Source organism: Marmota marmota, unplaced genomic scaffold, assembly GCF_001458135.2.
Source record: "Marmota marmota marmota unplaced genomic scaffold, marMar, whole genome shotgun sequence".
Taxonomy (NCBI): domain Eukaryota; kingdom Metazoa; phylum Chordata; class Mammalia; order Rodentia; family Sciuridae; genus Marmota; species Marmota marmota.
In genome coordinates, this window is record NW_026000026.1 from 65,710,017 (window position 1) to 65,722,181 (window position 12,165).

At 34.9% G+C, this 12,165-nt stretch overlaps 1 protein-coding gene across 12 annotated transcripts in view; it reads left to right on the forward strand.

Annotated features, from left to right (window-relative positions):
- The window catches only part of Fer (FER tyrosine kinase), a 459,302-nt gene that overhangs the window by 46,696 nt on the left and 400,441 nt on the right, over positions 1-12,165 (forward strand). For 10 of the 12 annotated variants that reach the window (XR_007350572.1, XR_007350573.1, XM_048811559.1 and 7 more), the window contains exon 2: positions 4,926-5,067. The exons of 1 other annotated variant lie outside the window; for it this stretch is intronic. The gene's annotated coding sequence lies outside the window, so the exon portion shown is untranslated. Of the gene's footprint in view, positions 1-4,442; positions 4,454-4,925; positions 5,068-12,165 lie in introns of all 12 variants that reach the window. One more of the 12 variants, XM_048811561.1, reaches the window with a different exon arrangement.

The window sequence follows — 12,165 nt, forward strand, 5'->3', positions numbered from 1 at the left end:
TCCTTCCTTCCTTCCTTCCTTCCTTCCTTCCTTCCTTCCTCCCTTCCTTCCTCTACTGGGGATTGAACCCAGAGATGCTCTACTGCTTGAGCTACATCCCTGGCCCTTTATATTTCTTATTTTGAGATAGAGTCTCACTAAATTGCTGAGGTTGGACTTGTTACCATCATTCTGCCTCAGCTCCAGAATGGAGGGTTCAGGTCTGCACCACCCCATCCAGGCTTAATGTACTTCTTTCTGGAAGGAATTTGCTAAAGATTGAAACATAGTAGCTAGTATACCAGCTTCCCTACATCTTTTACTATGTACCTTACAATCTCCTCCTTAGTAGACCTATAGTTTGATTTATAAGATCAGTAACTTACCAGCTGTTTTACATATTAAAGGTTGTTGATTTCTTACTTTAAAATAGAAAAATACCAAGTTCTCTTCATTTTCTATCATTGATTTAGTTCCATATGTTATGGCTGCCACTGTATTACCAGATTTATGACATAAGCTTTACATTTGTCAGGCTTCTTTTGGAACCCCAAACAAATGATAGGAACATGGTTTAAAAAATCAGCCTTTCCCATCTCTGTAAGTGGTAACTCCATTCTGTTTTTGCTTAAGCTTGGAACCTTGAAATTTATTCTTGATTCTTTTTCTATCACTTCTATCATACCATATTTCCACATATTGCTTAAAAAAAAATCTGACTAGTTCTCCCCATCTCTACTTCAGTCATCCTGGCTCAAAACCATCTTTCTCCTCCTACATAATTCCTAATAACACTCCCTTCTAGGACTGTTGCTCTCAAAAAGTAACTGTCATCTTTTTGAAAAGTAGGAGATCCTGTCACTTTTTTGTTAAGAAATTTGTGGTGGCTCCCCATGTAATTTAGAGTAAAAGCTCAAGCCCTTAAAATGGGAGACAATTTTGTAGTCCTGCTCTCCCTCCTTAGTGCGGGAACTTTATTCAGAGTTTACTAGTCTTACCACCACTCACGGCACAAAGTCCTCCTTGTTGCCCTTATATAGCTACTTTGTACTTACTCTTCCCTAGAGTACCTACTCTTCCTGCCCATATAACTCACTTCCTTATATCCTCAGGTCTTTATAGGAAATCACTTTATTTGTAACATTTTCACTCAATGTAAATTTGAAATCTCCTACTTCCCACATGCTTCTCATTACTTTTTCCTGTTTTTCTCTTTCTTGATAATGTTTTTCACCACCCAACACTGTGTATTTTACAGATTTATTTTGTATTGGGTTTCTTCTTTCTAAAATATGATCTTCACAGAGGCAGGGATTTTTGTCTGTCTTCTTTGTCTAGGAAATTGCATGGCATATAGCTAAGTAGTATTTCAACAAGAATTTGTTGACTGAATAAGAAAGAAATTATGCATTATCTCATCTATTAAGTCTAGAACTCTGAAAAGATTGAGGCTACTTTGCTTATAACCTAAGAAGTTATCTGGCCTGAGTTTTACTTTCATATACTAACAGAAAAATCCCAACTCAAGACTTGGGGTTTAATATAGCAAAAGCAGTGGCCAGTTCCTTAGTGCTGATTGCATATGTTCCCATCCCTCTGATAGGCTGCTATGATGAAAGCCAGATATTTGCCATGCAGTGGATTTGCGTCACAGAGAGGAGTCTTGGAATCAGGAGACTCTAGGCCTGTATAGGCTGTTGGCACATTTGCCATCATTTTCTGTAGAGGGAGGGTGATTACTTTTTTAGCAGTTGCCCCATGAAAGAGGAGGAAGGTTTCTTTAGGTTTATTATCCTAAGATATAAGTGAATATCTCCAGGGCTTTATTTCTCCAATAAAGATAAAACTCTCAAAAGAGATCTCCAAAGAGATCTCTACTTTTAGAAAAACATGGTCTCTAGTATCCAAACTTGTCTATTATGAAATATCTTTATACTACCTTTAGTTCAGGTGTCCCTGACTATGCAGGAACATGAAAAATCTAGGAAGAATAATTTCTAAACATTAATTCTAAATTTCAGCAACTGTGTCTATTCATATTTGAACTCAGATTTAGTAGCAAAATGTATCAGAATTTTTATCTCTTTTCATCACTTGGTTCTTTTTCTGGGTTGGCCCATTTTCGAATAGGTACTTATGTTCTTTCATCTTAGCAACTTCTGTTGAAAGTGAATGTTCCTTCCTGATGAATTTCTACAAAAATATTTGGGAGGGAGCAAACTGGAGAAGTAGCTCAGTGGTAGAGAGCTTGCTTGGCATGTGTGTGACTCTGGGTTCTATTCCCAGCAATGAAAAAAAAAAAAAGTTGGGATTCAGTCTCATTTGTGCAGTTTGGGTCATGTACCCATTCCTGAACTACTACTTGCAGGAGAGAATATGCTGATTTTTCAGACTCATGCCATGTGCAAGTGCAAGTGATTAGTGCCATCCTGAGCACCTGGGTAGAGGATAAAGAATAATAGTTTAACAAAAGAACACCAAAATGTTGTTACCAAAAAAAAAAAAAGAAAAAAAGAAAAAGGGAGATACATTTTTTTGGGGTAAAAAAATAACACAGGTCTACCTACTTTCAGGGCAATGCATCTGTAGGGTGGTGCTGTAGGATCCTGAGAGTGCTTCCTTACATTTTGTACTTCAGCCACTTCTCTTGCCTCACTCCAACCCCCTTTATGAAGAAGCAGCACATTTAGGAAATAGGAATTATAATTGGTTCTGAGTGTGTTTTAGAGATGAGAGCCTGTGTTATTGGGGAAATTGATGAGGGAAAATTAAGGTGGACTAGAAGGTAGTCATTATACATTTTTAATTGTTGTCTATGGAAATCCTTGCTGAGTTCTGATAATAGCTTTGAAGTAACACAAAGAACATAATTTTGTATTCATATATTCATAATAGTTTGGAAAAGAAGTTCCATTTAGAGATGCTACCAATGAGCTATTTTAATATTAAGGAAAATACTTTATTTTTCATTGAAAAATAAAAATGATAGAGACAACTGAGTTGGAGATAAGAGACAACATGTGGGTGCTTTGACTAGCTGTCTTGAGCAAAACATGGACACTGCTCAATGTTGAATGTGGAATACCCATTGAATAGTTGTGTCTGTTGTTCTTAGGCCTTTGAATATGACCATTTCCATATCATGTGAGACCAGAATATGGAATTCTAAATAACTCTCAACTATCTGTACTGCTGAGACAGTCTGAAAATTTTAAAAATTTAAAATTTACTGATGACCCAGTAATTTGGGGGTCTGACTTTGGAATGGTATTAGATACTTGTATAATACACAAATTTAGGTACATATTCACTACATTTTGTTCCTTAGGAATCTTATGAGTGAGAAAGACATTTACTGTATTATATCTTGCAGGTTTAGTATAATGTACTGTATTGAAAGCAGTATATGAGAAGTCACGATTAAAATTGCCATATTTAAATGTCATCTTAAGTCGTACTTTATAGTTCAATAGAATAACTCTTGTCCCAAAGCCTTATTTTATACCACCATATGCAAATTATAGAAAGTCATAATTCACCTTGTAATTTCAATCATTCAGTAACCCTTGTTTGGTGCAAAGCATGTTCTAGGTGTTATGGAGAACGCTGGCTAAAGTAAGATAAAAATCACTGTCCTTAGTCACTACACAGTTTAGTGGAAGAAGGACAAAAACATTTTAAATTATATATAGATTAGATTTCCAACCAATTCTAGCATTGGGAACCTTGCCAAATCTAGAAATTTTTTTTTTTTTTTTTTTTTTGTATGTGTGGAGGCAAAGAATGAACCCTTTGGAAATTGGTAAAAGATTAGAGGAGTGGAAGATCTGGAGAATATGATTGATACAAGGTGTTTGGTCAGTTTCCTGACCAGAAGGAAAGCAGTGATCTTTCTGGTAGTATTTATGAAATATCATATGAAAATCAAGGAAGGAGGAGAAATGAAAGGAAACAGACTAGGCAAACACAAAAAGAAGAGTTTGAAAGAAGAGGAGAGCTGATCATAAACCAGGATTTGGGATTAGAAATAGGAAGGTAAGAGGCAAAAGATGAGAAAACTGGGTTGTGAACCACATATAGTGACCTTCTATAACCATGTGTTCTGTATTTGTTGATTCAACCAAATATAGATAAAAAATATTAAGAAAAAATTGCATCTGTACTGAACACGAAGTCTTTTTTTTTCTTGTCATTAATCCCTAAACAAACAGTATAACAACTGTTACATAGCATTTATATTGTATTAAGTATTATAAGCAACCTAGAGATGATTGTAAGAAATCTGTATGCTGTGTGTTGGTTATATGCAATTACTGTGCCATATTATATAAAGGATTTGAACATCCATGGGAGTCTTGAAACCAATTTCTCATGTATACTGAGGGACAACTGTATATTGAGAGAGCTCAGACTCCTCTAAGGTCCTCCAGTTTCAAGGATTGAGGGGAAAACAGTCAATTCAAGGATCCTGCTTTGGCATACTAAAGTTCATAAAACCAGGAAATTGTGTCGTTGCTGGGACAATCTTCCGTAAACCACCTTCAGCCTTTGAAAAAAATTTTCTTGCATTCTTAGTTACTTCTTTGGGTTGTAACAATATTTTAACATTTTAAAATATTAAACATAGTTGTTTGTTCTGGTGTGCTTCAAACTTGCAGTTTTATGCTGTGAAAATGGAGAAAAACAAGAATTATCTCTTCAAATCTGGGGGATAGGGTGGGGTAGAAGGTAAAATACATTATACATTGGAAAGTTGTGGAAGGAAGGGGGAGAGAATCAGCAGTGGGTAGACAAATTTGGCAAGTATAGTATTCTAATGTTTAATTTGATGAATGTGATAAATCGTCCCAGTTAATTTCCAGTAATATCCTATTATACGATATGTATACATTTTTACATCTTTCTCTATAGTGAATAGTTCTGATTTCTGTAACTTCTTCTTGCAGCTCCTGTCTTTGGTTAGACCTATGATCATTCCCGTGAGGCTTCCCTGAATGTTTTCTCGTGTCTTCCTTGTTCTTAATCTTAATACCTCAATATGGACCTGCTACTTTAACTAAGACACGACCAGCAATGAGTAGTAGTAAGGTAGGATTACTTTATTGTTCTTAACGAATTATTGAATACATTCTTTTTGATCCTTGAAACTGAATAACAATTTTGACTTGTCTGAATTTTATGTTAGATTTGTCCTTTTCTTTATGTTAGATTATTCTACCTAGGCAGATTACTATCATTTTGCATTTGTGTGTTTTTTTTTTTTGCTTGTCATTTATATTAATGATTTTTATCTCATTTGTGACACAGTGTTTTAGCCAGCCTTTTCATTAGTGTGACCAAAAGACCTGACAAAAACAATTAGAGGAAGAAAAGTTTATTTGGGGGTTCAGGGTTTCAAAAGTCTCAGTCCATAGAAGGCTGGCTCTATTCCTTGGGACTTGAGGTGATGCAGAACATCGTGGAAGAAGAGTGGGCAGAGGAAAGAGTGGGGAACACGGCAGCAGGAAGCTGAGAGAGAGCTTCATTCAATTACCTCAACCATGACCCAGAAATATTAGATAGAAAATTCTGGAAATAAGCAATTATATATATATATATCTCCTCCAAAGGAATGCCCCCAGTGACTCACCTCTTCCAGCCACACCCCACCTGCCACTAGTCACCACTCAATTAGTCCCTATCAGGGATTCACACTGATTAGGTTAACTATCAACATAGTCATTTCACCTCTTTGTTACATTGTCTCACACAAAGCTTTTGGGGACACCTAAGATCTAAACCATAACACATAATTATTATTTTTAACTAGTATTTACAATTAGCAGAATCTATAGTACGTCTTTGCCCTGTGTTTCCATGGTCTTATGTTTTTAACTGCCGGGCACCAAACTCAGTGTACATTATATAAGATATATATATTTCTTGTTGAACACTTGTTCTTCCTTCTGGTTTCTGTATTTCTGTATTTCCAGAAAGACTGAAGTCACATGGACTTGAACTCATAATTAATTAAAAGTCATATAAAATTCAATTTCAGGGAAAAAGAGAAAACAAAGTATTAAAGTATTAACTAGTATGTATTACAATTTTGTCAGCTGCTTTATTTCCAGCACTAATGTTGTTTCTAGCATTATAATTAAATCCCTTTTGGTAAAATAACCAATTCTATGGGAAAGAGTTTTCTAAAATGTTTCTGAAATTACTTGTCCATACTTTTCATTGAGCATTAAGTTTCCTCTCCCTAGCTGTCTTTTAAAAATAGATAATTCTTTTAACCAGTATGAAATCTTCCCAGGCTGATAACCCAAGCTCTGGCTGGTAATTATATTTTGGAGATTTTCCAACATCCTGTCATTAAATGTCTATCATATTAAGGTTATTTGAAAGTGTCTATCTTGTCTAAACTCTTAGGTTCATTATCTTTTTGGTTTTGTGGCTCACTGGCATATTTATATTTAGTTTAGATGAAAACTGAAATTGGGTAGCTATTATATCTTTCTAACTCTGTGTTACTTGTTTCTTCGAATTAATCAATAATCTTAGCTACCTTCTGTTTCTTCTCAGAAGAATTTTTATGATGTTTTCTCAAAAAAGGGGAGTTAATATTTGTTTTTTGTGCTTTATGTGAGAGGCATTTGGCTAACTGTTTTTAAGCCTTCATTTGATCCTTAGTCCTGTGAGTTTTTCCACTTTGCATTTGGTTATCTTTTGAGTTTTAGAGCTGAGAGGTAGTAACAGAATAATGGAGTCTAATAGCTGGAAAGAATCTTTGAGATCATGTACTTCCTCTTTTTCACCTGGAACCTAGAGAGGTTTTGTGACTGGCCCAAGATCACACAGCTGCTTCTCATGATTTTGGAGACTAGTGCTGCTTATACTCCTCATGCTTCAGTCAAGCTGTCCTCCTCTCATGCTTTTTATCTTCCCTCCCTTTCAACAATTTGTTTTAACAATGTTCACTGCTATAGAAAAATTGAAAATATAAAACAGTGAACACCCACATTGCTTTTCATCTCAATTCACTCTATTAATGTTTTGCCACATTTTCACTTCATATATGTAGTTATATATATTTAAAACCATTGATACTGTGGCTTATTTCCTGCATAATCATAATACTTATATCACATATAAGAAATTAACATTAATTTGAGAATATTTTGTCAATCTATTTGTGCTGCTATAACAAAATACTTCAGACTGGGTATTTTATAAACAACAGAATTTATTTCTCATAGTTCTGAGGCTGGGAAATCCTAGGTCAATGTGCTGGCAGGATTGGTGTTTGGTGAAGACCTGCTCCTTGTAGATGGCTTTGTCTAGGTGTTGTCACATAGCAGAAGGATGGAAGTAGGGAAGTTGTTCTCTGGAGTCTCTTATAAGAGCATTAATCTCATCCATGAGAGTTGAGTGGTTATGGTTTCACCTCCCAAGGGCTTTACCTCTTACCATGTTGCCATGAGGATTAAAGTCTAACATATGGGGATGTGGCTCAAGCGGTAGCGCGCTTGCCTGGCATGCGTACGGCCCGGGTTCGATCCTCAGCACCACATGCAAACAAAGATGTTGTGTCCTCCGAAAGCTAAAATAAATAAATAAAAATTCTCTCTCTCTCTTAAAAAAAAAAAAATAAAGTCTAACATCTGACTTTAGAGAGACATATACCTTCAAACCATAGCAATGTTTAACATAATGATCTGTATTCAGGTCTCTCCATTTGTTCCTGAACTTTTGTTTTGTTTTTTTGTTTTTTGATCCAGGTTCAGTCAGGTTTCATGTCTTACATATTTGGTTCCATGCCTTTGTATTTTCTGTTCTCAAATAGTTCTCTGCTTTTTTGTTTGTTTGTTTTCTTGTTGTTCAAGATCTGTATTTTCTTTTAGGAGATAGAATTTGTATATAACTAATGTCTCTTTTGGGAATTGCCTGGTTTCTTAGAACATTATTCATCCAAAACTTATTTGCAGTTTGCTTTTTCCTTCCAATTCTCTGAGGTTGCTGGAGATAATATTGTCATTTCTGAGGTTTTCTTTTTTTCTTTTCAAAATACCATTCCAGTTTTAAATATACATTAGAAGAGGCTTTTTCCATTTGGTTGCATTAAGTTAAAGTTAAGGAAACTTAACTTTTGTATTTGATTCTCTGGCACTAGTCAGCAATTGGAATTCAAATTAAAAAGAGAAGTCTGCAGGAGTTCCCCCTCTTTGCCCATCCTCACCTTCTAACCAGATGGTTATATCTAGGAATGTCTATCAAGCCGCTGTGAATATTATAAAGCCTTTGTCTTTGAAAGATGCACAATTTCAAGAAAGAAATAGATTAAAATGCAAATGACACATAAAGCAAGTGAATAGACAAAATCAGAGCTTGGCACAATCAAGACAGAATTTAAGTATCTTCTGTGTTTTGTACTTTTGTGGAGCAGTCTTTCTTTCTTATTTGCTATTGAATTTCACAGATCTGGTTGATTTTCTTTAAGATTCACGGTATTTGGGAACAAGTATACTTTTTTTGGGAGGAAGACATTACTTTTTTTTTTTTTTTCCTTTTTGGTACTGGGGATTGAACCCAGGGTTGCTTAACCACTGAGCCACATTCCCAGCCCTTTTTATTTTTTATTTTGAGACAGGGTCTCACTAAGTTGCTTAGGGCCTTCCTTGCTAGATTGCTGAGGCTGGCCTTCAACTTGCAATCCTCCTGCCTCAGCCTCCCAAATTGCTGGGATTTCAGACATATGCCAACACACCTAGCTAACATAGAGCTAACTTTTAAGCAATATTTTCAAAGAGGAGAGAATAATGTTTTGGTTGAAAGGGAAGAGAAAATTTCAGTGAGGAAAGGGACTACTCTGGATGCTTTTAGGTTATACTTCTTGTGTGCTTTTATTACCTTTTACAAATAGATTCCTTTTACAAATATTGTTGTATATTAGAATTGCCTCTTCTCTGATAAGCTTCCTGAGGTTGAAACCAGTATTTTTATCTCTGAGTATTCAGGAGTTTACTCAGTGCTTGGCACATTGTAGACATTTAGTAAATCTTTATCTGATGGGTAAATGATTGAACAACAGTCTCTAAATAACATACAGAGCAAAAAAGACAAATTAGATTGATTTACTGCCAAGGTGCTCAATTAGAGGTAGAATTAATTGAGAAGCTTGAAATAAGCAACAGGGAAATTGTTTCAGTGAAAGCCAGGAGGGGCATTCTGTGGAAGAGGTAAAGATATCTATTATGTGGAAGAGTTAAAGATATCTATTATGGAAACACAATTGGGAGAGTTTTTATAAAAATAGCTATCATGATATATAAATACCCTTGCCATTTTTTGAATTAAAATGAATGTTTGAAGGATAAATAATTTTTAATGTTAAGTACTTAATAATTAGAAATAAGTTTTGTTTTTAGTGTCATGAAAATGTTAATGTTATTCAGGAGTTCTTTCTAAAATTCATTATTGGAATTATCAAATCTATAGAAAAATTGAAATAGTAGTAAAATGGGCCCCCAAGTATCCATCACCTACCATACTTTGGCAATTTCGTTAGTCTTGTTTCATCTACAAGACTTGTTTTTCTGCTGCTGGGGATTAACCCAGGTGTGTTCTATTATCAAGCTACAACCCCCAGCCCTTTTATTTTGATTTTGAGAGAGGGTCTCAATGAACAGCAACAGGCATTGCACCACTGTGCATGGCTGAGGTATTTTTTTCCCTGGAGTATTTTAAAATATTCTGTCATAATTAGTTTGCTTGAACACTTCTTTTCAATTCTTTTTTTGTTTGTTTGTGGTACTGGGGTTTAACTCAGGGTTGCTCTACAACTGAGCTATATCCCGGTCCTTTTTGTTTTCATTGTGAGACAGGGTCTGGCTAAGTTGCCTAGTCTAGGCTTGAACTTGCAATGCTCCTGCCTTAGCCTTCCAAACTGCTAGGATTATAGGTATGTGCCACTGTGCCTGGCTTGTTTTCATTTGTTTTGTGTACATCCAGGAGTAGAATTGCCATATCGTGTGGTAATTCTATGTTTAATTATTTGAGGAATTGACAACTGTTTTCCACTGTGACTGAATCAGTTTGCATTCCCACTAGCAATGTATGAGGATAGTTTTTCCACATCCTCACCAATATGTGTTATTTTCCAATTTTTTATTACAGCTATCCTAGTGTATATAAGTTCATATCTCATTGTGGTTTTGATTGCCATTTTCTTAATGACTAATAATGTTGAGAGTTTTTTTCATGTGCTCATTGACTATTTGTATATCTATTGTGGAGAAATATATAATTAAGTCTTTTGCCTATTTAAATTGAGTCATGTGATGTTTAATTTTATGTGTCAACTTGACTGGGCAAAGGGATATCTAGCAAGTAAAACATTATTTCTGGGTGTGTCTGTGAGGGTCATTTTGGAAGAGATTATTAATATTTGAATCAGTAGACTGAGTATAGAAGATCTTCCTTATCAATGTGGTGGGCATCATCTAATTTGTTACGGGATTAAAAAGAACCAAAAGGCAGAGGAATGATGAATTTACTCTTTCTGCTTAAGCTGACACATCTATCTTTTCCTTCGCTTAGGCTTTGGTGCTCCTGGTTCTGTCTTTTGGACTCAGATCAGGAGTTTATATCTGTGACCACACCCAACCCCATTCATAGACTAGTAGGTTGTTGAACTTTTTGACCTCCATAACACCACCAGCCAAATCCTACAATAAATTTCTTTTTATTTATGTCTCTGTATGTCCTATTGGTTTTTGTTTCTTTGGGAATCCCAACAATACAAAATTTTTTCTTTGTAATGTTGAGTTGTAAGAGTTCTTTATATTCCGAATATTAGACCCTTACATAAATCATAATTATAGGTATATCACTTACAAATTATTTTCTTCCATTCTTTGATTTGTCTTGTCCTCCTACTGGTAGTATTTTTTGATCTACAAAAGTTTTGAATGTTGATGAAGTCCAGTTTATTGATTTCAAGTGCCAATTTTTTTTTCCTTCTGATTTTGGCTTAGGTAGCTTGCTCCTAGACTTGTGAAAACTTCTAAGAGAAGAAACTCTAAATATTTCCATAGTCAAATACTTTAAATACTTTCTTTCATAGAATGTGACTTATGTTAATGCAGATTGTTGGAGTTGCTTTTCTTATTGTGACTGCCTATATAATCTGTAGGGAATTTTTTCTATCATATCCTGGTATTTAACATTAGGCCTTTTTTTTTTTTTTTTTAAAACAATTCACCCATGACCAAATCAAAGCAGTATAAAGGAAAACAATATAGTTAAATGTTATTTTCCTTTAGAATATTTCACATTAAGCTTTTTGTGTATGCTCACTGATTTACAATCTTAATATGAGTGGTATATATGTTTTACTAAAGTTTTTTTTGGTTGCTCTGTCTGTATAATCTACATTATTAGTAGCTAGAGAAATATTGGTTAGAGCCATGGCTTTCTCATGATTAATTTTTAAAAATATTTATTTTTTTAGGTGTAGATGGATACAACACAATGCCTTTATGATGTGGTGCTGAGGATCAAACCCGGGTCCTGCCCGTACTAGTCGAGCGCTCTACCGCTGAGCCACAATCCCAGTCCCTCTCATGGTTAATTTTAAGTACATTTCTCATCCTTTACTCTTTCCTTATATTTTCTTTTTTTTAAATTTTTTAAATTTATTTCTTACATACATGACAATAGTGGAATGCATTGCATTCATAATTATCCATTCACAGCATCCTTATATTTTCTTACATACATCTGTAAAACTTGATTTTTACCTTCTTCCTTTTTTTTTTTTTTTGGGGTGTGTGTGTGTGTATGGTGCTGGAGTCTAGCCCAGAACTTCATGCATGGTAGGCAAGCATTCTACCACTAGGCAATACTGCCTGCTCAGATTTTTTGCCTTTCTAATCCTCAGTCTTTAAAAAAAAAAAAAAAGTTATTGGTGGGTTTTTTTAAAAAATTTTTATTGTTGGTTGTTCAAAACATTACATAGTTCTTGATATATCATATTTCACACTTTGATTCAAGTGGGTTATGAACTCCCATTTTTACCCCGTATACAGATTGCAGAATCACATCAGTTACACATCCATTGATTTACATATTGCCATACTAGTAGTGTCTGTTGTATTCTGCTGCCTTTCCTATCCTCTACTATCCCCCCTCCCCTCCCCTCTTCTC